The 25,450-nt window shown below is 36.8% G+C and overlaps 1 pseudogene; it reads right to left on the reverse strand.

The window, feature by feature from the left end:
* The window catches only part of LOC133832766 (adenylosuccinate synthetase 2, chloroplastic-like), a 98,369-nt pseudogene extending 80,085 nt beyond the window's left edge, over positions 1-18,284 (reverse strand).
* Positions 18,285-25,450: the final 7,166 nt, after the last annotated feature.

The raw sequence follows: 25,450 nt of genomic DNA on the forward strand, positions 1-25,450 counted from the left end.
ATACACATAAACATGCATAAATGGTCATATCTTACTATAACTCATATATTTCACATAATCTCACATAATTCAATTAAATTCATATATAAATCTAATTATTCCCTCCCAACACAGTAATCAAGGCACTCGACTTTAATAGCAAATTCGAGACGTTACAACTATCCTCTCCTTATCAGAATTTCGTCCTTGAAATTTATTCAAATGTCTCGGTATACTAATCCTACAAATCTGACTATAACTTTAGAATCCAGTCCTTTGCCTTGATATCTCTTGTAACACCCTCACTAAAGTGACAATCTTATTATGTAAGACTTTATTTCTTCTATCTAGGACTTCCGCTGGCATTTTCTTACATAATGAGTTCCATTGAAATTTCAAGGTCGCTTCACCCAATCAGGGGTAGTACTCGACACCTCTTTCCTTGACATTGGCACCAGTAACACCTTATGAGCCTTTACCCATGCTAGGGTAAGGCTAATCTGTAGGCCCCTGGCCTAATCTTTATTAGGATCTCATAAGTCTCAAGTCTAGAGTCTAATTTCTTCTTTATTTCCCAACCTAGTTTATATTTTTAGTCCACAATACTCGGAGAAGTACACAGTCTCCAATATTGGAACTCCACGTTTCCATATTTAAATTTGCGAACTCTTGTGTGTTTTCAATAAAGCAGATACTCATGTCTTAATAATCCTTAATAACTTCATTGGTCCTCCAGACCAATTCTAAACCAGAATACTTCCTGTCCCTCATTTCATTTCCCAAAATGAGTAATTCTCATTTCCTATCTCACAATACCTTATTTGGAGTCACCCTGGATGTCGACTGGCATTCTTCACCGTGACAATCCAATCAGTGGACCACACTTGCCTCAATGTCTCAAAAACTTACACATTCGAGGTAAAATGCTCAAGGCCTGAGTCGTTCCTTCAGGTTGTCAATCTTTCTGAAGGTAACAAATAATTTCAAATTCTAATCTTATACTCATCACCCGCTATGACCCTTTTCCAGAGCTTGAGAAATAGAAGGTTTCTCTCCGACACCATCGACTTCGGTGTCCCACAGAGATGTACGGTCTCCCTTCGCACATACTCATTCTTATGGTATCTCGTTCACACAAACCAGGGTGTGTTAACCTAAGTATCCAATCATCTCGCCTGCAACTTGAGGTGATCCACCCTTATAATCCATAACTATATTCCTCCATACTAACTCTAGGATACCCTATAGTAATAATAACCCTTCTGGCTTCTGATCATCATCTTTCACTTATTAAAACATTACACAGTACACCTCCCAGTATACAAATTTTAGGTCTTAACACCCATTCAAACTTCCTGGATACAACAATTATAAGGGGTAGTACAAGACTCATCCAGAGTCTCCACCTCAACACCAGCATCCATCGGATCACTCATCCGATCCTCATATCTTAACCTATCCATGCTAAAGTAGTAGGATCCTTAGTTATTCCTACAAGATTTTCTTCCTGTATTTCATTGCTCATAGAGGTATATCTACCAATTATCAATCCCGGTCGTTACCTCACCCGACTTTACTGTAGTCCATTACAAATCATACAACTAGAAAACATCTTTCTCACTCAAGGTGTCAACCTCCACATTAGTTTACTCTGAGTGATAAAGGGTTTCAATGTGAGTCCTTCACTAGTTCTCACTAGTTCCTTTGACTCATGGTTAACCCCCCCTATGGGTGACAAAATGTTTGAACTTTATATTCTTGTGCACACACTTCTTTTCCATAAGTATCGTCATCTCACTCTAACCGTGGCTATCTGACATTACCGTCAACACAAAGTCTCGTGTAGAACATCTATGCCGTTATTCCTTTATCTACTGTGAAGCATGAACAATCACCCTTTTTAGTCTACACACGGGTGCACCGCACCATAACTCCACCTTTTTAAGCAAGGACAGTATCCACTGCACTACCCTACTGCAAAAGTCCACACATGCTATACTAATACCTATGGCGTGATAATAAACTCTTATTTCAACTTTTGAAATTCCAGAACCTGAATATCCATTCAGGCAAACTTTAGGTTCCTACATTATTTCAATCAAGGGTATAGCAATCCTCGAAGATGCTTCAAGTAAAAAGTCGATGTGTTTCGCTAGTCTTACTGTGCTTCTAACCTCTAAAATGTTCCTTTTGCCAATTCCTTATTGTTTCTATCTTAATTAAATCATACACAGTCCCATCATTTCCCCATAATGTGACCTTGAATATCCTTTTAAGGAATCGGAACTCATCCCTTCTGGAACCTTACTTGTAATTCTCTGCTTCCTTAGCCTCGGTAGTATCAACAAAAATGTTACTCGTGTTCTGTTCTTAACTGGAAGCAATCCAAAACATTATCAATCAATCCAAATATGACTTGTCCACACCATTCTTGTACTCTCTACTTGTCGAATTCACGTGGGTCGCTGAAGCATTGGTCAGTTTAAGAGCTTCCACTGATAATCCATCACATCACACTTGGTGCGAGAGGAAATTCTTGAAATGTCTCTTTCCTTGATCCTCAGTTGGTAATAACTAGATCGAGGCTCAATTCTTGAGAGCATTGTCCTACCCTAGAACCAGACAGATGAATCTTTCATTCTTGGTAATGGGTACCTATTCCTAACAATTACCGTACTTGGCTATCCATATGCGATACACATTCTCGCAGACTTGGCCTTCTTCTTAACAAATGGTGTTGACCTGTCCCATGGTGAGATGCTCCCTCTAATCAACCTTCACGTCAAATAACTCTTTCGATTGAACCTTTAATGCTTCCTACTCAGCTAGTGCCATTCTTCATGATGTCTCTGATACCGGTTCTATCCCTGCCTTAATCACGTTATGCACTCAATTCCTTGACGCGACAACAATCCCCACGAATCCTTGTAAACCCATCTAAAACCTCACTGGCCGATCCAGTTTTCATCTGGTCCATTTGATATATCCCTAGTGGTACCTACCACAATAGCTAGGCATCTCGTAAAATTTCCATCTAAACTTAGAATTCACCATCCTTATTACCTTGTTTATCCCTTATTTGGAAGACTAATCCATACTCATGATCGTATCAAAATCCTCATATAACCAGCTCAATAAATTATTACTGCCAATTCTTTACTAGTAGTACTCTAACCCATCTCTTGGAAATTACCAATTCTCTGGCAGACACTAAAATTCCAAACCCCATAGGGTAATAATCATAAATCATGTGCCACCTATCTATGTCACTTCTAAAAGATACGTAGTACCAAACTCGATCAACACAATATAAAAGATCGGGAACTAGAAACCTTACCTGCCGCCTCTGAGGAACCAATCTCAGGCTGTGACTACATCGAGACGAACACTCAAGCTGGAGTCGAGCTATTTGTACTCCTTGGTTCTTCCATCTTTGATTTCGATCAATCCTTCTTAAAGTGCCCAATTATTCGACATAGAAAACACGCCTTCGCTCAGAATTCTCCCATATGGCGTCTCCTGCACCTGGCGCATATTGGATAACTTCTCCAGAACTCGTTGCCGCCCTGGTGCCCACCCTGAATACTATGACCCCTTCTATCAAGGTCAGGAGTAGTAGAACGGTCGGGGGCATTCCTTTTCTGGTTACTAAGGCCTCCCCTCCGTACCTGATCCCACATATCGGGGTACCATTGTCTGAGCTTCCTGCCCTACGACACTCTCACTCCATATCTCATCTCTCGCATCCTTTATAGCAAGGACCCTCCCTACTGCCTGAGTGTAGGTAGAAATCTCATGCACTGGAGCGATCTTCACTCTCTATGCTACCCAGAGTTCAATCCTCGAATGAATTGTTCCTTCCGGGCCACATTTGTTGGTACCAAATCAAAAGAGAATTTGGCCAACCCATCAAATTCTTTGACATACTTTGTCACTGTCTTACTGCCCTGAACCAAGTTCGTAAACTCATTAGTCTTTGCAACTCGTACTGTATCACAGTAATACCTTTTGTTGAAAAATTGTCTGAATTCCTCCCAACCCATCATGATAACAATCCAGGTCTAGGATACCACTTCCCAACACATCAGGGCATCCTCCCGCAACATCTACATGGCACAAGCCACTCTATCATTGCCTATTACTCCCATATAGTCAAGGACAGAGCTAATCATGCCCATCAACTATTCAGATTTGAACGGATCCAAGCCTCCCTTGAAAACTGGAGGGCAATGCTTCTAAAATCTTTCATACAATAGTTCCCATTTGTTTCCACCCTCCAGTTGAACCGAAAGGGGTGCCATTGTTGTCAAAACATACGGACCAGCGTTCCCTAACAGAACCCGATGTCTTAACCACTTAATCTCTTCCTCTTGATTCTACAGTCTTGCTTGCATGTCCACAAACATCTGCTGCCAATTCTAGGGGCCAGATGGGGGATTCAAGCCCTAGCTATCATCCATAACCTCAATATTTTTAATGCCTGCTCCAATTGATTGTCTTGGATACATAACTTCTGATTCTATCTGCAGTTAATGACTTAATCTATCAGGCATGATAATCATAACTATTCCACAAGTAGGGCCAAAGAACACAATAGCCACATACAATATGCATACCGAGACACAATTCTATAATGTTCATGCATCAATTATCAAGCCTTACTACCATAGGATACATATACAAATCATGCTCTCTATTCTAGCATGCAGATACGACATTTAGGTCCAACTTAAATAGTTAAGCACATAATCACACTATTAGATACCAAACCATGAGTTGAGCTTATCTTTAGCAGCGAGTGTATACGCCCATACAGTCTTCAGGAACCCTTAACCCTAGATCACTGTGATACCAAGTTGTAACATCATGGTTAGCCAAGACCATTACACTGTGTGTTGAAAATAGTGTTTAACTCGCTAAGCGAGTCATTTGGACTTAAATGTGTAATTAAAGACTAAATCAAGGTTAGGTATTAAAAAATTTGGTCAACAAAGTAATTATTTCTCATTTAAAATATTAAGTTTATACACAGGATCCCAAAATGTGGTTACAGACTGAAAAAAGACAGATAAAATACACCACGCCTAAAGCTCCCCGAGCCCTAATCCTAGTTCTTCCCAAGCTATCCCGGCCACGACAGTCGAGTAGGCTACATGTGTACACACCACCCCTAAAGCTCCCCAACATATGGCTGGTCTAGCTTACCCTTACGTTTACCTGCACCACATAGCACCCGTGAGCCAAGGCTCAGCAAGAAAACTTAAACCAACATATACAAATGAACAACAGTATATAAAGAATAAGCTTAGGTCGATAAATTCAATAAGCAACAAGACATAACCAATAAAGTTATTAGTAATAATCTGCTCAATCAAACACATAATTCAATTCCTACAATTAGTAAAGTTAGTTAAATGCAATCGGAACTTCTGTTTATTTATATGGAGTTCAGGCTTGACGCCCTTAGGTCGAGTCCTCTGGTCTTATAACTGACCCTGCTACACTTCGGCTGGCTTGCGTTCCGCACGCTTGCGGTCGTCCCCGATACCCTTAGGCCGGCTTTCAGAATAGATATAATCACATATATATCGCACAACACACAATCACATGCAGACTATACAAGCATGTCTATTGAATAATCACATTTATAACTACAGTCATATCCAATTATAGGGATTCAAGCCCCGATTACAACCAGGGTGTAGTTTTCTTACCTCGAGTTCTGTGTGATGGACAATACACCCTCAAGTACGGTCTTGATCCCGAGCCTTTCGATAATCTAGTCACAACGTAAATATACTCATATTAAGGATCAACTCCAAATCTTGAGCCTTACCCTAGACCTTATGCTTAAGATTACTTTTTCCCAGTTGTCAGAATGTTAGAAACGTCCCCCGAGCCGCCAAGTGGGCCACCAAAAGGATTCTCGAGCTCCCCGAGCCCTAATCCTAAAAAAAAAAAACCCTAATTTGGGACGCATGGCACAGTTGCGCCTGCAAAAAGTTTAGGCTTTCTGGGCTACTGGCACGGTGCCCCCTTAGGCCAGTGCATTCACGCCACTAACTCCAAAACCCAAAAATAAAAATCCCCTGGTTTCTAGGACACTAGCGCGATCGCCCCACAACCTAGTGCGGTTGCGCTAGGTCACCAGAAACCCAAAAATTACCCAGAAGCTAACATAATCTTCCCCAAAACCAAAACTACGATTCCCCTGGAAAACCAGACTTGAACTTCGACCTAACTAGGCATTTCCAGCAGGTTTATGACCACAAAACACCTCATACAACTTAGACAAACTATAACCTATGACAAGACATCATAAAAACATATCAAAACACCCTACAACATTGATTTGCACTTTCTGGAATTTCAAACTCAAGCTTTTCTCCCAAAATCTGAGATTCACCTTACAAGTCAAAATTTCCAGCAGGAACCAATCGTCAATTCAATTTATAAACCATTTATTTACACAATTCTATAACCTAAGCAACATTAAATCCAAAAAATCATATATTCAAACCCAAATTCCCCAAAGCTCAATAACATAAGAAAACGTAAGAGAAATTCCAAAATTAAGTGAGCATACCTCTGAATTATGAAAATCTCTAGGTGCAGATGAGTCCTGGGCAGCTCCTAATCCCTCCAACAACTTAAGTTCTCCAAGAAAATTGCCCAATTCAACTTGAACTAACTCTTGTGCTTGGTTCCTTGAGAGACTGTTTGAAAATGACCAAAAGGAGAGGTAGGGAGCTTAGAACGTGAATGGCAAGGCTGCTGCCAATCTTGGTCTAGTTTCTTGGTCAAATGACTATTATACCCTCTCACTAAATTCCCATTCAAGGCATTCTCCAAGGGCAAATTGGTCACTTCTCCACCCATCCCACTAAACCTCAATTAACACCCTAAATTCCATATTAAGTTACTAACCCTCTAAATATAAATATTTCCTCCAATAATGCCCCATAAATTCCCAATCTACGCAAAATACCCATTGGCTCACCCCGAGCCGTGTATAAATCCCCGTTGTGACTTTTTCGCCAAATTTCTCTAAAAGATCGAATTAAGCCATTTATCGCAAATATATCCACATAGTAATGTGGTTCCAATCACATAACACATATAATTACAATTATACCCTCAACAGGTGAAAATTACGAAAATTCAATTTATCCACAAAAATAGGCCCACATACATATTTAATACACATAAACATGCATAAATTGTCATATCTTACTATAACTCATATATTTCACATAATCTCACATATATTCAATTAAATCCATATATAAATTTGATTATGCCCTGTCGGTACAGTGATCAAGGTTCTCAACCTTAATAGCGAATTCAAGATGTTACAACTATGTTGTGTACTACACCAGATATCTGATATGCAGTGGGAGTAGTGACCAAGTATCTGTCAAATCTAGAACCGGAACATTGGATAGTAGTTAAGCATATTCTACAGTATTTAAGGTGGACTAGGGATTATATGTTAGTCTACAAGGGTGGTCTTCTGAACCCTGTAGGCTACACCTATTCAGACTTTCAGGCCGATGTCGATGACAGGAAGTCTACTTCTGGAGTGGTGTTTACTCTTGGGGTGGAGTTGTGATATGGAGAAGCATAAAGCAATCAGCGATCTTAGATTCCACCATGGAGGCCGAGTACAAAGTTGCATTAGAAGTAGCTAAGGAAATAGTCTGGATAAAGAAGTTCTATTCAAATCTTGGTGTTATTCCAGATATGGATAAAGCGCTTGTGTTGTTTTGTAACAACACAGGAGCAATAGGCAACTTGAAAGAACCTCAAAGTCACAAGAGGAATAAGCAAATAGAAAGGAAGTATCACATAATTTGAGAATATGTAGTCAGGGGAGATGTGAAGGTCATGAAGATTGCATCTGAAGACAATCTTGCGGAACCGTTTAAAAAGACACTACCAGAAGCTACATTTGATAAGCCTATAAAATAAATGAGATTAGTAGAATTAAGGCATTAGTTTCAATTAGTGCAAGTGGAAGTTTGTTGGGGTTTTATGCCCTAATTAAAATCTAATTTCTTTGTAATCTCATTTTATTTTTAATAAAAGAATAGAAATCATTTTTGACTTGGTCAATCACATTGCTCACATGTTTTATTTTCAAGATTATTTGTTTAATATAAACTTCTATTAAATCCCAAGCATATAGCTAATCATATCTATAGTGACGTAATGACAGTGGAATATAAATATGATTATATGTTAAAAAATAAGTTACTCCAAAGATTAGTCAGTGCGCAAGATTTACACTGACTTGCCAATCTACGATATGATCTACTTACACATTGTAGTGTTATATTCTTTCCAGAACATTAGCAAAGTAGATAAGATCAGATGTATTTGTTACATCAGACTGGACCGATATTGACAGTAGATAAGATAAGAAGACATATCGTTATTATCTATTCTAGTCATATCATATAGTTTACCATAGGTCAATTCAATCTCTATTCTGAGTGGTTAGTATTCTAATTGATTGTATTATTTGAGTTTGTTGACTTGTTTTTTACCAGATTACCCTACGGACTAGCCCATACTTACATCTTAAGAACTCGGTAATACAATTGTGTGGGAGTGTTAATCATAGATATGAACATCTATAGCTTTTGAAGAAGAAGTAAAATGATGGTTTCCTTTTAGTTTGGTTCGAGGTGCTAAATGATAGAGATCTCATTTTAATAATTAATATTAGTTTACTGAAATATCATTTACAAGGAACTAAGTGTTTTAAGGATAAAATACAATGAGGGGTAAAACGGTATTTTAGTCCCATCTCATTGTAGACTGTCTATAGAGGATTGAGTGATAATTATGGTTGTAACAATGGATAACTAATAACGTATCTATATTTCTTATAGAATGGTCTATGAATTCAAGAGTGCAATTCTGAGTCTTTAGTGGAGTCACGAGGAATTAATAAGTTAGTAAATTTATGATAAATTATTGGAGCTTGATTTCATAGGCCCATGATCCCCACAATACCTTGGATAAAATCATCTAGATAGTCTCAATTAAATTATTTACTCATCAATTAGAGTTATTAAAGTTGACCAGGTCAATTTTGGAGAATTTCACAGAGTTATGCAATTTAGAGAAGAAAAGAGATTTTAGGGTAGATTTATTAATTAAGATAAATTGATGTCTAAATTAGTAAATAAGTTTAAATCAAGGTTCAAATTATAAATAATTAATTTTATAAAGGATTTAAATAATTATTTAATTAATTAATCAATAGAAAATAATATGTGCCTTGAATTTAAGTCCAATGAGCTTATAATTAAATGGAAAATTTCACTAGCCTATAGCCCATGAGAATTTCGACCTAAGGGCTGTAATTGCCTATTATTTTATTAATTTTTTAATTAAATAAGTGACTTAATTGAGCTTTAAAAGGAATGCTAAGTGAGATTTGAAAACAGATGATCAAAAGATCTAGTTTTGATGCTTTAGGGTTTTAGACTCTCTCTACAACAAAAGTCCTTTTCTAAGCCTCTATATTCTCTTCTCTTATTCTCTTTGTATCTATCTCATGTGTTGAGAATTTTCCATTCTAGTCTAGGTCATTCTAAGGATATTGTGGAAGACTGTGAAGAAATTTGAAGATCGGTTCAGTTTCTTGGAGATACCCTACGACAAAAAGGATACAAGGGTTAGAGAAACTGAAGGAATGACTTATTCATTCCACTGCATATAATGTAAGTGTTCTTATCATTATCTCTGTTTAAATTCAATTATAGAAACATGTTCTAGGTTTCCTTATATCAATTTAATTAATATATGATTTACATGAAAGTAAATAAGATCTTGTATAAGTTTTTCCAACAGTCTATCCACATCATTAATCTGAATCTATATCACTTGCATCACATATGCTTAGTAAAATGCACTAGTAACCATTCATTAAAGATTTCATACTTTAATATGTTACTAACTATTTTATTCATTATATATGATCTTAATTCTCTCATACTAATACAAAATCATATTCTCATGAATGAATAAGGATTTTTCTCGATATTACTATATAATTAATTCAAATAATAATTTTAACATTTAAATATAATAAAATTTTACTTTTATTTAAATTAATAAAATGTATTTACATGATTTTAGGGCATTGTGGATGCCAAAATTCCACCAAATAAAAACTCTTTAGTCCTTGGTTGGAACATAGGGATAAAGGTCACTTATTCATGCTATTGGGCTCGAGCCTGTAGGCCTTGTTGAATACAGGAGATCATCTCATGAGAAACAACACATTATGAGCCACAAGGTTTGGCCATGCTAAGCTAAGGGGCCACAATGAATACTGCAAGAGGATAGGTGCACAAGGCCCTCACATAGTGAGGTCCGACGTGCCCGCACAAGGCTGACGTGCTCATGAGTCAAGATGCACTCATACGCGTAAACGTTGCCAAAGACACCCAGGACATACACCTGTGGATGCTCAATATTCAACGCTTATAAAAGACCCAAAGAACGCACTTAGACCCCCATACGCCTACACTTTCATTGGGTCCTTGGGCCATTAGGCACGCACCCCCTAGCAAGGCCATCAGGCACGCGCCCCCTAGCGAGGCCATCAGGCACGCGCCCTCAGCGAGGCCCTCATGCGCGCCCGCCCCCTAGCGAGGCCGTCAGGCACGCGCCCCCTAGCGAGGCCATCAGGCACACGCCCCAGCGAGGCCCACATGCACACGCCCCCCCAGCGAGGCCCTCCTGCGCGTGCGCCCCCCAGCGAGGCCCTCATGCGCGCGCTCCCAACGAGGCCGTCATGCGCGCGCCCCCAGCGAGGCCATCATGCGCGCGCTCCCCCGCGAGGCCCGTGGGCCACCATCTTCTCGAGAGGCCGTTGCACCATCACGTCACTAGTCTGGATCCATGCCGCAAGGAGACAAGTATAGCTAGGCCCCTCGCCACTAGGAGCCCTACAAGGCACGACCAGCGCATGGGTCATTACCGCCTCGCATCTATGCCTTGCAAATGAGGGTCACATGGCATTGATCTCATGAGGTACAGAGTCCACTGACGAACTGAAAGGAGTTAGAGTACGGACATAGTACCCACGTCAGATAAGTAGTGGAGGTACGAACAAAGTACCATATGTTGTCCTCACCAGCCACTCCTTTGACACCCGTACCAGGCAGGTAGTGGAGGCATGACCAGGTACAGAAGGTGAGGTGCTCCCATGATCTCTGACCTTGTACCAGAGTCGACACCACTACCCCTGGAACCACTCTCATGTTAGTGTACTCGTGTACCATCTGGTCCCCTGGACCACCATGTACCCAGGGCCATTAGAGCCTACTATAAAATGAACCCCACTTCCACAGAGAAGGGGGTTGGAAAATTCATTGTAGGCAGAGGCTATTAAGCAATATACATTTTTCACTCCATTGTTCATATGCGTTTATCCTTTCATAAGTTAATTCTAAGTTCTTATCTAAACATCGCCGCATTTACCTTTGAGTTTTCTGACCTAATTTTGTTGACGAGATTTCACCGTCAACAGGCATTAATCCTAACAGATAAGACTTACATTCATTTGCTTGAGGAGATGATGGTCGGATGGGAATGATTTGATTGGTGTACCATCGACTAGAATGTATGTGACCCCAAATTGAATTCCAGGAAGATCATATAACACATCAAGTTTGGTGAGATTGAGTGAAGAAAAGTCGTTAATTTGACAGCAGTACTTGAGAGAAACTATGTCAAGCCAACCACAACAGTGAGGACGACCATTAGTTGTGCCAAACTCTTGCTCGAAAAACCTAAGATTGTCACCCCTTGACCCAAGAATTCTGTTGGGAATGGACGAGAGCCAACTCTAGTAGTGTAGGCTTTTACCTGCAGTAGAGAAGTTTAGTCAATAGCTAAACTGACAACTTAATTTCATGAGTTATATGTTTAGTGTTGACTTGGTTATATCTCTTTAGATTCATCTTTAGCCAATATGCAAAATAATTTTTTTTCAAAAATGATCCTTCAATTGGTTAAATATTATAGAATGATTAGATTTATGTGTATCAATAGAAACATAAGAATAAAAAGAAAGATAAACCTTCAACTAGAGAGAGAAAGGCATCAATTGTAAATAATGAACTTACCACTCCAATAAGATCACCTACAACCCTTGGTGCAATTCCAAGACCAGTGAAAATTCCACTAGCTAATGGGCAAGAAGAATTTACGAAAGGGTATGTTCCAAAGTCAATATCCAACATGGTTGCTTGACCACCTTCGACCAAAGTCTCCTTCTTCTCTGAGATTGCTTCATTCATTACATGCACAAAATCAACAACAAAGGGGTTCCAACCTCTTAACAAACCAATTGTATTTCTCGATCTCTTCTTTGAGCATTTCTGGGGTGTATTTAAAATATTGGAATCTTGATGCAATATCTGATAACAAAACATCAAGCTTCTGAGGAAAGTATCCATGTGCCTGTGATAGAAATAGGGGAATTTTCTAATTATTTCTTTTTGTGTGAATAATACATACATATATATATATATGTATAAGGTTACCCTAAAATAATACAATAAAATAATGACTTTAATTCCAAATCACCATAATAACAACATTCCTAGAATAAATAGTATTAGTAAACAAATCATCTATCAAATAGCTTTAGACACTCATTCCTAATAATAGGAAAACTTCCTAAAATAGTTTTATTTTCTCAAACACTCCCCCTCAAGTTGGTTTAAAGATGTCTTCCATAGCCAGCTTGTTATTCAAAATCGGGTGCTACTTGTTCTTCGGTAGGAACATAAGTCATGCAAATCATCCCTTTCTCTATCTTTTCTTTGATGAAATGTTTATCCACTTCTACATGCGTTGTACGCTCATGTAGAATCGGGTTATGAGAAATCAAGAAAGGAGCCTTGTTATCGTCATACAATTTCACAGGAGATGATTGAGATATCTTCAACTCTTCAAGTAATCTTCTTATCCACAATATCTCACACATACCATGAGTAACAATTCCAAACTCAACCTCAACACTACTTCTAGCAACCACATTCAGTTTTTTACTCCACCATGTGACTAATTTACCTCCAACACATGAACAATAGCCTGATGTAGATCTTCTATCAACTACATTCCCAAGCCAATCTGCATATGTATAGGCTTCAATTTGTAAATGTCCCCTTGACATAAACATGAATCCTTTTCCAGGTGTTCCATTTAGATACCTTAAGATCCTATAGAAAGCTTTGAAGTGTTCAGGTCCAGGTGCATGCATAAATTGGCTCACCATACTCACTAAGAATGCTATATCTAGCCATGTGTGTGATAGGTAAATCAGTCTCCCAACTAATCGTTAATAAGGTTCCCGATCCTTCACATTCTCAGCTTGTGTGGGTTGCAATTTGACATTTTGGTTCAATGGGTGTTTCAATAGGCTTACACTCTAACATACTGGTCTCCTTAAGCAGATCAAGAACATACTTACACTGATTAAAAAAAAATCCTTCCTTGGACCTAGCGAATTCCATTCCAAGAAAGTATTTTAAAGTACCTAAGTCTTTGATCTCAAACTCCTCAACAAGTCTCCTTTTTAACTCACCAAGTTCATCATGATCATCTCTAATTAACACAATATCATCCACATACACGATTAAGATAGCCACCTTCCCTTCCTTTGAATCTTTATAAAACATGGTATGATCAATTTGACTCTGAGTATATCCATTGCGCTTCAGCACTCTAGCAAAGCACTCAAACCAGGATCTAAGAGATTGCTTAAGCCCATACAAGGAATTTCTTAGTCTGGAATAACATTTCTCCTATAATAAACCACAGGCTCAAGATTTTCACAATTTTTAATAAATTGTAGTATTTCTTTTTCTAACAAACTAATGTCAGATTCACATTTAGTAGGTTGAGTTGTTTCCAGTATTATATTAGGTAGATGACCAATTTCCCAAAAAATTGATTTCACTAAAGTCTCCCCATGAATAAAATTTTTGGTAAAAAATGGAGTATTTTCTAGAAAAGAAACATTCATAGTCATATGAATACGTTTGGTAACAGGATTAAAACACCTATAACCTTTTTTATTAGGTAAATAGCCAACACATTTCTCAGCTCTTAGTTCTAATTTTGATCTAAACCTTTTTCGAGTGTGAACATAGGCTGTATAACCAAATATTTTCAAAGGAATATCTGAATTACTTCTACACCATGGAAAAAAAAATCAAGCAATCAAGTGGAGTAGTATACTGTAAAACTCTAGTAGGCATCCTATTAATCAAATAAGAAGCAGTAAGAACATCATCTCCCTATAAGTATTTGGGATATTCATGTAAAACATGATATCTCTAGCCACTTCTAATAAATGTCTATTTTTTCGTTCAACTAAGCCATTTTGTTCAAGTGTGTCAACGCAAGAAGATTGTTGAATATTTCATTTTTCCTTTGAAAAATTGCCTAATGTTTTATTAAAATATTATGTTCCATTGTCAGACCTTAAAATATTGATTTTACTCTGAACTTGTGTTTCAATCATACAGTAAAAATCTTTAAAAATTTGTGCCACTTCAAATTTTTCTTTCATTAAATAGACCCAACAAAAACCAGTATGATCGTCAATAAATGTAAAAAACCATTTTTTACCTGAAATGGTGGTGACCTTGGAAGGTCCCCAAACATCGCCGTGAAAAAGATAAAAAGGTTGAGAAGGACAATAAGATTTTTTAATATAACTGGTTTTGTGGCTCTTGGCCAATACATAACTCTCACATTGAAAAGATAAAAGATTTAATTTTTTGAATAAATCAGGGAACAAATGTTTTAAATAAGAAAAACTAGGATGACCTAACCTATAATGCCATATCATTATTTGATCATAAACAGAAAAAGAACTGATGCTACTAATTCCTTGAGATTTTTCATTAATAGATAGAGTATCCTCAAAATAGTAGAGACAATTAATCATCCTTGCACTGCCAATCATCTTCCCTAAGCGTTGATCCTAAAAAATACAGTGAGATTCAAGAAAACAACACAACAATTAGTATCTCTAGATAATTGACTAATAGATAAAAGATTACAATAAAGTTGAGGAACATGGAGAAAATATTTAAGATTTATTCCCTTAGATATTTAACAAGGCTTTTTCCTGCAATAGGTGCAAGAGTCCCATTAGCTATCCTAACCTTTTTATTACCTGAACACGAGGTATAGGATTCAAAAAGTATAGAGGAATTTGTCATATGGTCATAAGCTTTAGAATCAATTATCCATTGAGAATGTGTTTGTGCCACAAAAGCAACATAAATACTAGATGATTGTGGGTTGGATTTAGCAAGTTCAGGAAGATGAACAATCTAATTTTTGGTGAAGGGGATAGCTTCAGCATCGTTAGCAGTAGGAAACATAGCGCCCGGATTTCTTTCGTGGTTTCTAGTTTGTTGGTTTCCCATGGATGTTCTAGCATGTCTCGCAAGTGTGATGAGGCTTGTTGCAAAAATCACACCAAACCCATGGCTTTTCATTGGATCTGTTATAGCCTCCTCCACTAGTAGTAGCTAGGGAAGATCCCTCAATAGTTGTTCCAACAACCTTCTTTCCCAACATGAAATTCCTTCGACTTTCTTCTCTTCTAACCTCCGAGAAGACTTCAGCAATACAGGGTAGAGGTCGTCGGCCAATGATTCTCTGCCTCACTTCATCAAACTCAACATTAAGGCAAGCCAAAAACTTGTAAATCTTATTATCCTTCACTATCTTCATATGATGTTTACCATCTCTAACAGATTCCCATTCAAAGGTGTCGAAAAGAGCAAGTTCTTGCCAGGTTCTTTTGAACACAGTAAAGTATTTGGTGACATTGTCCTCACCTTGCTTTATATCACCAAATTTGAGATTCAACTAAAAAATTTCGGACTGATTCTGTAAATCAGAATACATCTGATTTACATTATCCCAGAGTTCTTTAGCCGTAGGATAACACATATAATTTGAACTTATCTCCTCCTTCCATAGAATTAACAAGCTAAGTCATCACCATGGAGTTCTCTACATCCCATGTAGTATAAGCTGAGTCATCATTCTTAGGAGCCTTCTTCTCTCCCATCAAATAGATCATCTTCCCGCGTCCTCGCATGTACATTCAAACAGATTGAGACCAATGGAAAAAATTATCACCATTGAGTTGAATGGTAGTGATTTCAACTGAATGGGATTCAGAAACATGTTTAGAAGATTCAAAGGTATTAGGGTTTAGAGGATTGGTCGGTGGGATAGTGGTTGACTTATAAGAGGTGTCTGACATCGTGAAGGAAAAGAGAGACTAGAGCCTACTCTGACACCAAGATAGAAATAGGGAAATTTTCTAATTATTTATTTTTGTGTAAATAATACATATACATATAGACGTATAAGGTTACCCTAAAATAATACAATAAAATATTGACTTTAATGCCAAATCACCCTATTAACAACTTTCCTTGAATAAACAATATCACTAAACAAATCAGCTATCAAATAGCTTTAAGCACTCATTCATAATAGGGGTAGTCGCGGCATAAATACCCAATATTTTACACTTGTTAAAGTTAAATAGCTAATCTTTTATTTTTACGGCAAAAATACTCAATATTCAATATATGTTAAAGATAAATACCTAATCTTTTTTCTTTGCGACAAAAATACCTAAAGTTGCTAAAACATTATTTTTGTCAGTACCTCCTATGTTGGAAATATTAAGCATATTGACTAAGCAGACATTTGTCACCCTATAATCGGTGCATTTCATATTTAATTTTTTTAAAAATATATTTTAAATTAGATTAATGAATTGTAATGACATTTTAAATTAATAAAAATTTAAAAAATACATATTTTGATAACAAAAATACTTAAATTACAAAATGATACATATCTGGTGAGTCAACAATTAACAACTCCAACAGAGGAGGTATTGAAAAAAGTAATGTTTTAAAAACTTTAGGTATTTTTGCTGCAATGAAAAAGGATTAGGTATTTATCTTTAACATTATTGAACATTGAGTATTTTTTCCGTAAAAATAAAAGATTAGGCATTTAACTGTAACTAGTGTAAAATATTGGGTATTTATACCGCAAATATCCCTTCCTAATAATAGGAAAACTTCCTAAAATAGTTTGATTTTCTCCAACAACCTCAACTCACCTACTCTAATGCCATTTCGAATAACCTTGCTGGAGTAATAATGTCCAATCCCTCTTCTTGTAGTTCCAATTAAAGACTTAGCAATCTCAGCTTCTCTAAGTCCATCAACCTCTTGTTTGAAATCAAAGAGCAAGAAGGCACGATTAGAAACCAATATCTTTCCGTTGCAGGGGACTCCATTTGATTCAAGCCCATCAATCTCTTTGAAAAACCCAAGAAGATGGATCACAACTCCATTTCCAATAACATACATAGTCTCCTCATTCAAAATAATAGAAGGCATACAAAAATTATTTCCCTCGACATTGTAGATGGTATGCTCAACATTAGCTCCACCTTATTCATTGAAACACTTTCTTGAATTACTTTAGGGAAAAAAAATTCACAAATCAAAGCTACACATGCCTAAAATATAAAATAAAGAATACAATCTAGTAATCCTATTCAATGAGACAATTATTTCTAATTGGTTTAGGATAAAACTACTCACAAGTTGAAATAAAATTACATTATCAAAATAACTACCCAAAAAAAAACTGTAACTCCATTGCAGCTAAAGCCAAAAACACAATAATAAAAACTAACATGGTAGATTATCTTATAGAAAGACATAAATGTTCTACCTAACAACGAGAAACTATATCAAAGTATTGTGCCGAGATGTCGACTAATTTGCCTTTACCTTCGTCACCTCACTGGTAGCTTAATACACCAGAGAACTGACTCGATGAGTCAATTCGACTAGACTTTTGGGTAGCATATACTCAGCAACACTGAGTGATGAAGATCTTGGAGGGTTGAAGGAGCAGACAAATATTTTTATGGGTCGTGAAACATGGGTCGAAAAGTGGTCTATGAAGCCTCTGCATTGAGGGGTGGATGGTAGATTGGAGTTGAGGGTTGTGACTTGTGACTTGTGAGGGAGGAGAGGTTTATTGTGGAAGCTAGGGTGATCGGCGGGGCAGGTTCTACAGGTTAGTCCTTTATTTTGTGATATTTAAGATAAAATCATGATCAAATTATAAACCATAGACTATTGTTACATGCCATCTCCTAAGTTAATCCTATAAATCATAAACACCAAAGAACATACTAACTCCATAGTTTAAGTCCATAAAAATTATCATATCCAAACGCCAAATTTCATCACTTGTTTCTTTAGGATGCATTATGTGATGGTATTAAATGATCAAATCAAAGTTACGCAACGGAATATATGAACCCATTTTAATAAATAGTAATACCAGCTAGGATCATATACATATATAAATATTAAATCACATACAAAACAGATCAGTGATTGCTTCTTGTAGCCTATCAAGTGTCATTGAGTCTTATTGTATAAAATTGACGATATTCTTGTCCAGTAATCTGAATGCTCAACCTTGATCTTCCAGACCAATCCTCAAACACACAAGGGCGTTTGTGGGTACTTATGTAAAACTCCCTAGTCTAATACTTTGCAAAATATTTGCGTGCACATAAGTTTATAAAAGAAAACCCACTTATTATAAAAAGTATCAGTGGGGCCTTGCTAAAAACATGCAAGTTGGACCCAAAAGTTTAAGAGAAAATAATAGTTTTCATGCAACATTTTTAAAAAAAATTAAAGTTCAAGTCCCACTAATAAGTCCGAAAAATTAAAAATAAACATAAACATTATTCTTTAGAATTGGTGTTAGACTGATCATTTTCTCGTCTATAGGATGCCCCCACACCATACACACCCTGGTGATAGAACTCCCCACATCACCACGCGTGCCAAAGAGAAATATTATTTGCTACTTGGAAGGAAAAGTAAGGGGTGAGCTAAAAGCCCAATAAGGAAGTACAATTAACACACAAGTAAAACACAATAAACATATTCATATTCAATCATCATCATCTATCATAAACATCATTATTGTAACCATCATCAGCATACACATAAACATAATCATCATAATCATAACATCATAACATAAACATCATATACATAGTCATCATAAACATAACATCATAACTTTGTGAACATGGCCCACTAACTTGTCCATGTCACATCTTGAGGTAATCAGGATCTCTGGTCCTTGAATAACCTCGACGCGTCCGCCCTATGAGTTACGTCTTCATATCCTTAGTAACCCGGGTTACGTCTTCTTATCATTAGTAACCCATTTGTTTTGTCGCGTTCATCATGCTAACAACCATTACATAACATACAACATTCATACAATCCAGCCATAACAACACAAAATAGCATCTCATAATTCATATAGCAAAATGTATCATCATACATAACATTCTTATTCATACATGCCAACCTTACCATTCACAGCTTACATAACCAAAATTCTATCTAACTTCCTTACCTCAGGTCCAAGCAAAGAAAAACTGACAAACTTCACAACGAGCCTATAACCATAATCAAATAACGTTCTTTAGCATCTCATAAGTCTTTCTTGTGCCCAACCCATATATCCCATGTATGCATGGGCCATGCACACATGGTGAAGACTACTCAAAATTTCTAAATAGGCATAATTACACATAAAATTACCAAAAGAATAATGCGAATTATACCTATGCTACATGCATGGTTTTTAAATAAAAATCATATGGTTGAATATTAGACACATTTTTTAACATAAAAGTGAAATTGCATGCGACATGCATACGTGGGAACGTTGTTAAAAAGGCATTAAAAACGATAATTCTTATGCGCTTATTTCTATTGTTTGGAAAAAAATAATGAATTAGTAACATACTTTTATTAGCATTATTTATCACTTTAAAAATCACTAGGTTGATTCAACTTCTAAAACATTATTTTTATTTCATGAAATAATAACCATTTAAAAATATAATATTTCCATTATTTATTTTTAAAATACATGAAAATAATAAAGGCTATAAATTATGTAAAATACTTATAATTTAACATGTTTCCTTAGAAATTATCAATTTAATCTAATTAACAAAATTACAAACTTTGTGAGAAAATATAATTTTTAGGTGTGGAACAAATATATTTTACTTGTATTATTTTAAGACTTAATTTTTAAGTAGAATAAATTCATAAGTGATAACTCAATAATTATTTTTAAAATATTTTAACTAAACTTTCAACCACTATTCAATTTATTTAAAAATCACAAGTAAATTAAATTCAACATTTTTCTTAATTAAAATAAAGAAAAATCATATCTATTAAAATGAACACTCATGGTTATATTAAATTTTTTAATATTTTCATAGTTTAGGGTATTAATTTATTTCAACATACACACAAAATTCCTTTAATTTAAAAATACAACTTCACATTTTTACTAAAATTCCAACAACAAAATATATCCTCAAAATCACCATTTTTATTTTTTTAAGAACTCATATTTTCTCTAAAAATATATATAAAAAAAAATCTGTAGGTAATTATTTGAGCAAAAATATAATTTCAAGGCATATTAAAGTTCCATTAATTTCTTGAAAACATTATAGCACTTACAAAATTGTTTAAACATTCAAAAACATTATTCTCATCATATTGACACCATTTCTACACAAAAATCAGGAAGTACTTCAAATCATAAAATTCATCAATTTCATCATGCCTCACAAAATTCACACACTATTCATGCATGTTTAATTAACATAGTTAAACACAAACCCTAGCATGCTTCTATCATTCAAGTAATCCAAAAGATAACACCACTAACATATACCCATTTAAAGTCTTACAAACACTCTATCATGTTTCTAATGAGTATATACATGGCATCAAATAAAATAGGAATGACAAACATGCATCAATAATATAAAATACCAATATCCATTTATGCCTTCACATGAAACATATATGCCTTCACATGAAACCTAGCATGTTCATATTTCCCAAATAACATGACCAAAATTATAGAAACATCAAAGGAAGCATAAGCAAAACTGCACATGTATTATCTACATATGCCTTGGGCGAGACCTGTATGAGATTCATACTCTTGAATCCAAAAATATATAACCACTTAACATGTTTCTCATCAAGCCATCATAACAATAGTGCAACACATTCACCAATGCCAAAATAATCAAAACATTAGTTTTATTTCAAAACATGATTTTTTTTTTTAAAACATCCATCAATATCAAAGCAATACAAATATAATATCCTTACCCAAAACACTAATCCACATTCAGCTATGATCTCTCCAAAATAATAAAAGTAAAACAAAAACAACCATAGATTAAGGGAGGAAATTCAATACCTCTCTTGATAGGAATCAAGAACCCAAACTAGAATCACCACCTTGTTCAAATCCTAGGGTTTTCGAACAGCATAGAACCAAAGAAAGAAAACACAATTATTCTTAGATTAAAGAAGAAGAAGACTCTTAACCAAGGATTTAAAAACACCATAGATGAATACATACCTAGAGTTTCGAAACCCTTTCCTTCTCCCCCTTCTCCTTCTTTCTTTCCTCCTTCTCTCTAGAAAATGGCAGTCCCTCTCTCCCTTTCTCTCTCTAGCTCGCCCACTCTCTCTCTCTCGTTCACTCTAGGCCGACAGCTCCAAGTCCCAAATGGCCTCTTCTTTTTCTCTCTTCCCTTTTATTCTAATTTAGCCAAAAATAACCTAATAAACATAAAGGGTAAGTTTCCTAATTGTGCATATTTTTCCTTTATTCTAATTTATTTGATTGAAGAAAAAAAAAGAAACAATATAAATGGGACAACTCTAATTCCCCCATTCCTCTTGTCGTCCACCCTTGTTGCCCTTTCCCTCTTTTTTATTTTTTATTTTTTATTTTTTATTTTTTTTTATAAATAATTCTAATAAAAGGAAACTAAAGTGTGTTGAAAATTCTACACATGTGCACCATGCAACCATGCACATGCACACACTCAATAACTATGGTGCATCACTACCTACCATGCACCTTAGTGCATTCAACCAAAACTCAAATTATTCACATTTTAAAATAAATAAATAAATAACAATTAACAATTAAATTCACAAAATTCTACCAAACAATTCTAACAATTATTTTAAACAAATAAATAAAATAATTCACAACACTTAACAATTAAATAAAATAAAGCACAAATTAAATAACTTAAAGCACTACAACGTAGGATTCAAAATGTTGATTTATCTAACTCGCTAGATGTACTCAACACATAAGATCTAGAGAGGTTTGACAGAGAGAAGAGGTTGAGAATAGATTTTAGGTTTAGAGAAAACTATCGCTACTGTAGAACTTAAGATGATTTCTGGAAATTCTTCAAGAACGAATTCTCTAGAGTTTCTCTCAAGATCACAAAATTTCGGTCATTTACAAAGGTACATGACTTCTCTATTTATAGAGGAAGTCTCAGAATACTATCCCACACGTCTTTGGGAAGTTATCCTTTACATTAATAAATTAAATGGCTTTAAAAGCCTGTAACTCCTATATACAAGGAAACGTCCCCTGAAGACCAGGGGGCGTATAACTGAATAATAAATATCCCTTTATTATAAAGAAGTTACAACAATAAATGTAGAATGCGTCTCTCCAAGTGACTCATTAAGATGTTCAAAGTTAGCAATCTACCTCGTCAGTGTCGTACCAGCCCAGGTCTCTTAGTGACTTTCGAGTTGTAATATTTCCCCGAGATCATGTGGTTTCGAGCTCATACTTATGTCAGGCTCGGAACTCTTGATTCGAGGCCCCCCAAGAATAGACGTACTCCAATGTCTGTCTTTCGAGCTTGTGAGGACTTCGAGGCTACCGTCTTCGAGGTTGCCCCCTGTTTCGTAGGTTCGGTGCCTAGGTTGCGGACACGTATTCTAGACATTGCGAGCTCACACCTGACGAATCCAGCTTTCGAGATCACAATTCTTAAGGCTCGAAATCTGGGTGTAACATTTTGCCCCCTCAAAAGTATTTGTTCGAATCCTATGAGAAGGAAACTTTTGAACTACTTTTCTCGGGAACTTAATCGTCACACATGTTCGAATATGGACACGTGCCAGCTGGGTATTGCGCACTCAAGGTACTCGAATGCCTTGGAAACCTGCCCACGATCGATCACCAGCCACCTTTTCAACGCCCACTTGTCATTTGTCCCTGACCGTCCGATTTTATAAGGATCTTGGTTAATGGCCCGGATCAACCCCTTTTTTCCATCTCTGATCGTCTATATATGAGGCTCTAGTCATCTTCCTCATTTTATTTTTACGCCCATCAGAGGAAAAAAGAAAAGAGAAAGAGAAACCAGAGGCTGCAATGACCCTGCCGGCCTCTGATGCTCAGCCTTGACCTGTTGACATGTCAAGCACTTAGCCACATACTCTACTACATCTCTCTTCATCCCCGCCCACCAATACAATGATCTCACATCCTGGTACATCTTCGTGATGCATGGATGCAAAGAGTAAGGTGTAGTATGAGATTCATCTAGAATCTCTCGCCTCAATGCAGTGTCTAACGGAACACATATCCGCCCCTTGTATCTCAAGAAGCCTAACTCAGACACTATATAATCTCTGGATGCTCCATCCAGAACATCTTCTCTAATCTTGATCAGCTGTGGATCACTCAACTGACCTTCTTTGATTTTCTCCAACAACGTAGACTGTAGCGTAATGTTAGCCAACTGGCCCACCAGAAACTCTATACCAGCTCTGGTCATATCATCTGCTAACTCTCTGGCTATCAGCCTCATACCATGAATCTGCCCCGGACCCTTCCGGCTCAAAGCATCAGCTACCACGTTGGCTTTTCCTGGATGATACAGAATCTCACAATCATAATCTTTTTCCCAACGCCTTTGCATCATGTTCAGGTCTTTCTGGGTGAAGAATTACTTCAGGCTCTTGTGGTCTGTATAAATCTCACACTTCTCTCCATAGAGATAATGCCTCCATATCTTCAAAGAAAAAACCACAGCCACCAACTCTAAATCATGAGTGGGATATCTCTTTTCATACTCCTTCAGCTGATGAGAAGCATAAGCTATTACCTTCTCTGATTGCATCAAAACACAGTCCAAACCCTGATGACAAGCATCGTAGTAAATCAAAAACTTCTCCTGATCTGTTGGAAGACTCAGAATCAGAGTTGTAATCAATCTCTGCTTCAGTTCCTGGAAGTTGTTCTCACATTTATCTGACCACACAAATTTCTGGCTCTTGCGTGTCAGCTCAGTCAAAGCAGTAGCAATCTTTGAGAACCCTTCCACGAAACGCCTATAATAACCTGCCAATCCAAGGAAACTTCTAACCTCAGAAGCATTCTTTGGCCTTGGCCAATCTCTGACCGCTTCGATTTTTGCTGGATCTACCTTAATCCCCTCCTTACTGACAATGTGTCCAAGAAAGGATACCTGAGACAACCAGAATTCACACTTCTTGAACTTAGCAAACAGCATGTGTTCTCTCAGTCTCTGTAGAACCAACCTCAGATGTTGCTCATGCTCGAACTCAGCCTGAGAATATACCCGAATATCATCGATGAAGACGATCACAAACTGGTCTAAATAATCCTTGAACACTCTGTTCATCAGATCCATAAAAGCAGCAGGGGCATTAGTCAATCCAAATGACATAACTAGAAACTCATAATGCCCATACCTGGTACGAAAGGCAGTCTTCGGTATGTCTCCCTGCTTCACCCTCAACTGATGATAACCAGAACCAAGGTCAATCTTTGAGAATACTTTCCTACCTTGCAATTGATCGAACAGATCATCTATCCTTGGCAAATGATACTTATTCTTAATTGTCAACTTGTTCAGTTCTCTGTAATCTATACACATTCTCAGAGAACCATCCTTCTTTTTCACAAACAGAACTGGCGCACCCCAAGGTGAGAAACTAGGTCTAATAAAACCCAAGTCTAACAGCTCTTGCAACTGCACCTTCAGTTCTTTCAATTCAGCTGGGGCCATTCTGTATGGTGCTCTAGACACTGGCTCCGTCCCTGGTGCCAGTTCTATAACGAACTCAATTTCCCTATGTGGTGGCAATCCTGGCAAATCTTCTGGAAACACATCCAGGAATTCACATACAAGTCTAGTATCCTCTAGTCTCACTAGCATGACCTGAGTGGTATCCACCACACTAGCTAAGAATCCAATGCACCCTCTTTGCAACAGATCCCTGGCCCTCAACACAGAAATCATAGGAATTCGAGGTCCATGCACAGCACCAACAAACACAAAAGGATCCTCACCTTCAGGCTCAAAGGTGACCATCTTCCTTCTGCAATCAATAGTTGACCCATACTTTGCCAACCAATCCATACCCAGTAT

This window comes from Humulus lupulus, chromosome 4 (assembly GCF_963169125.1).
Source record: "Humulus lupulus chromosome 4, drHumLupu1.1, whole genome shotgun sequence".
Taxonomy (NCBI): Eukaryota; Viridiplantae; Streptophyta; class Magnoliopsida; order Rosales; family Cannabaceae; genus Humulus; species Humulus lupulus.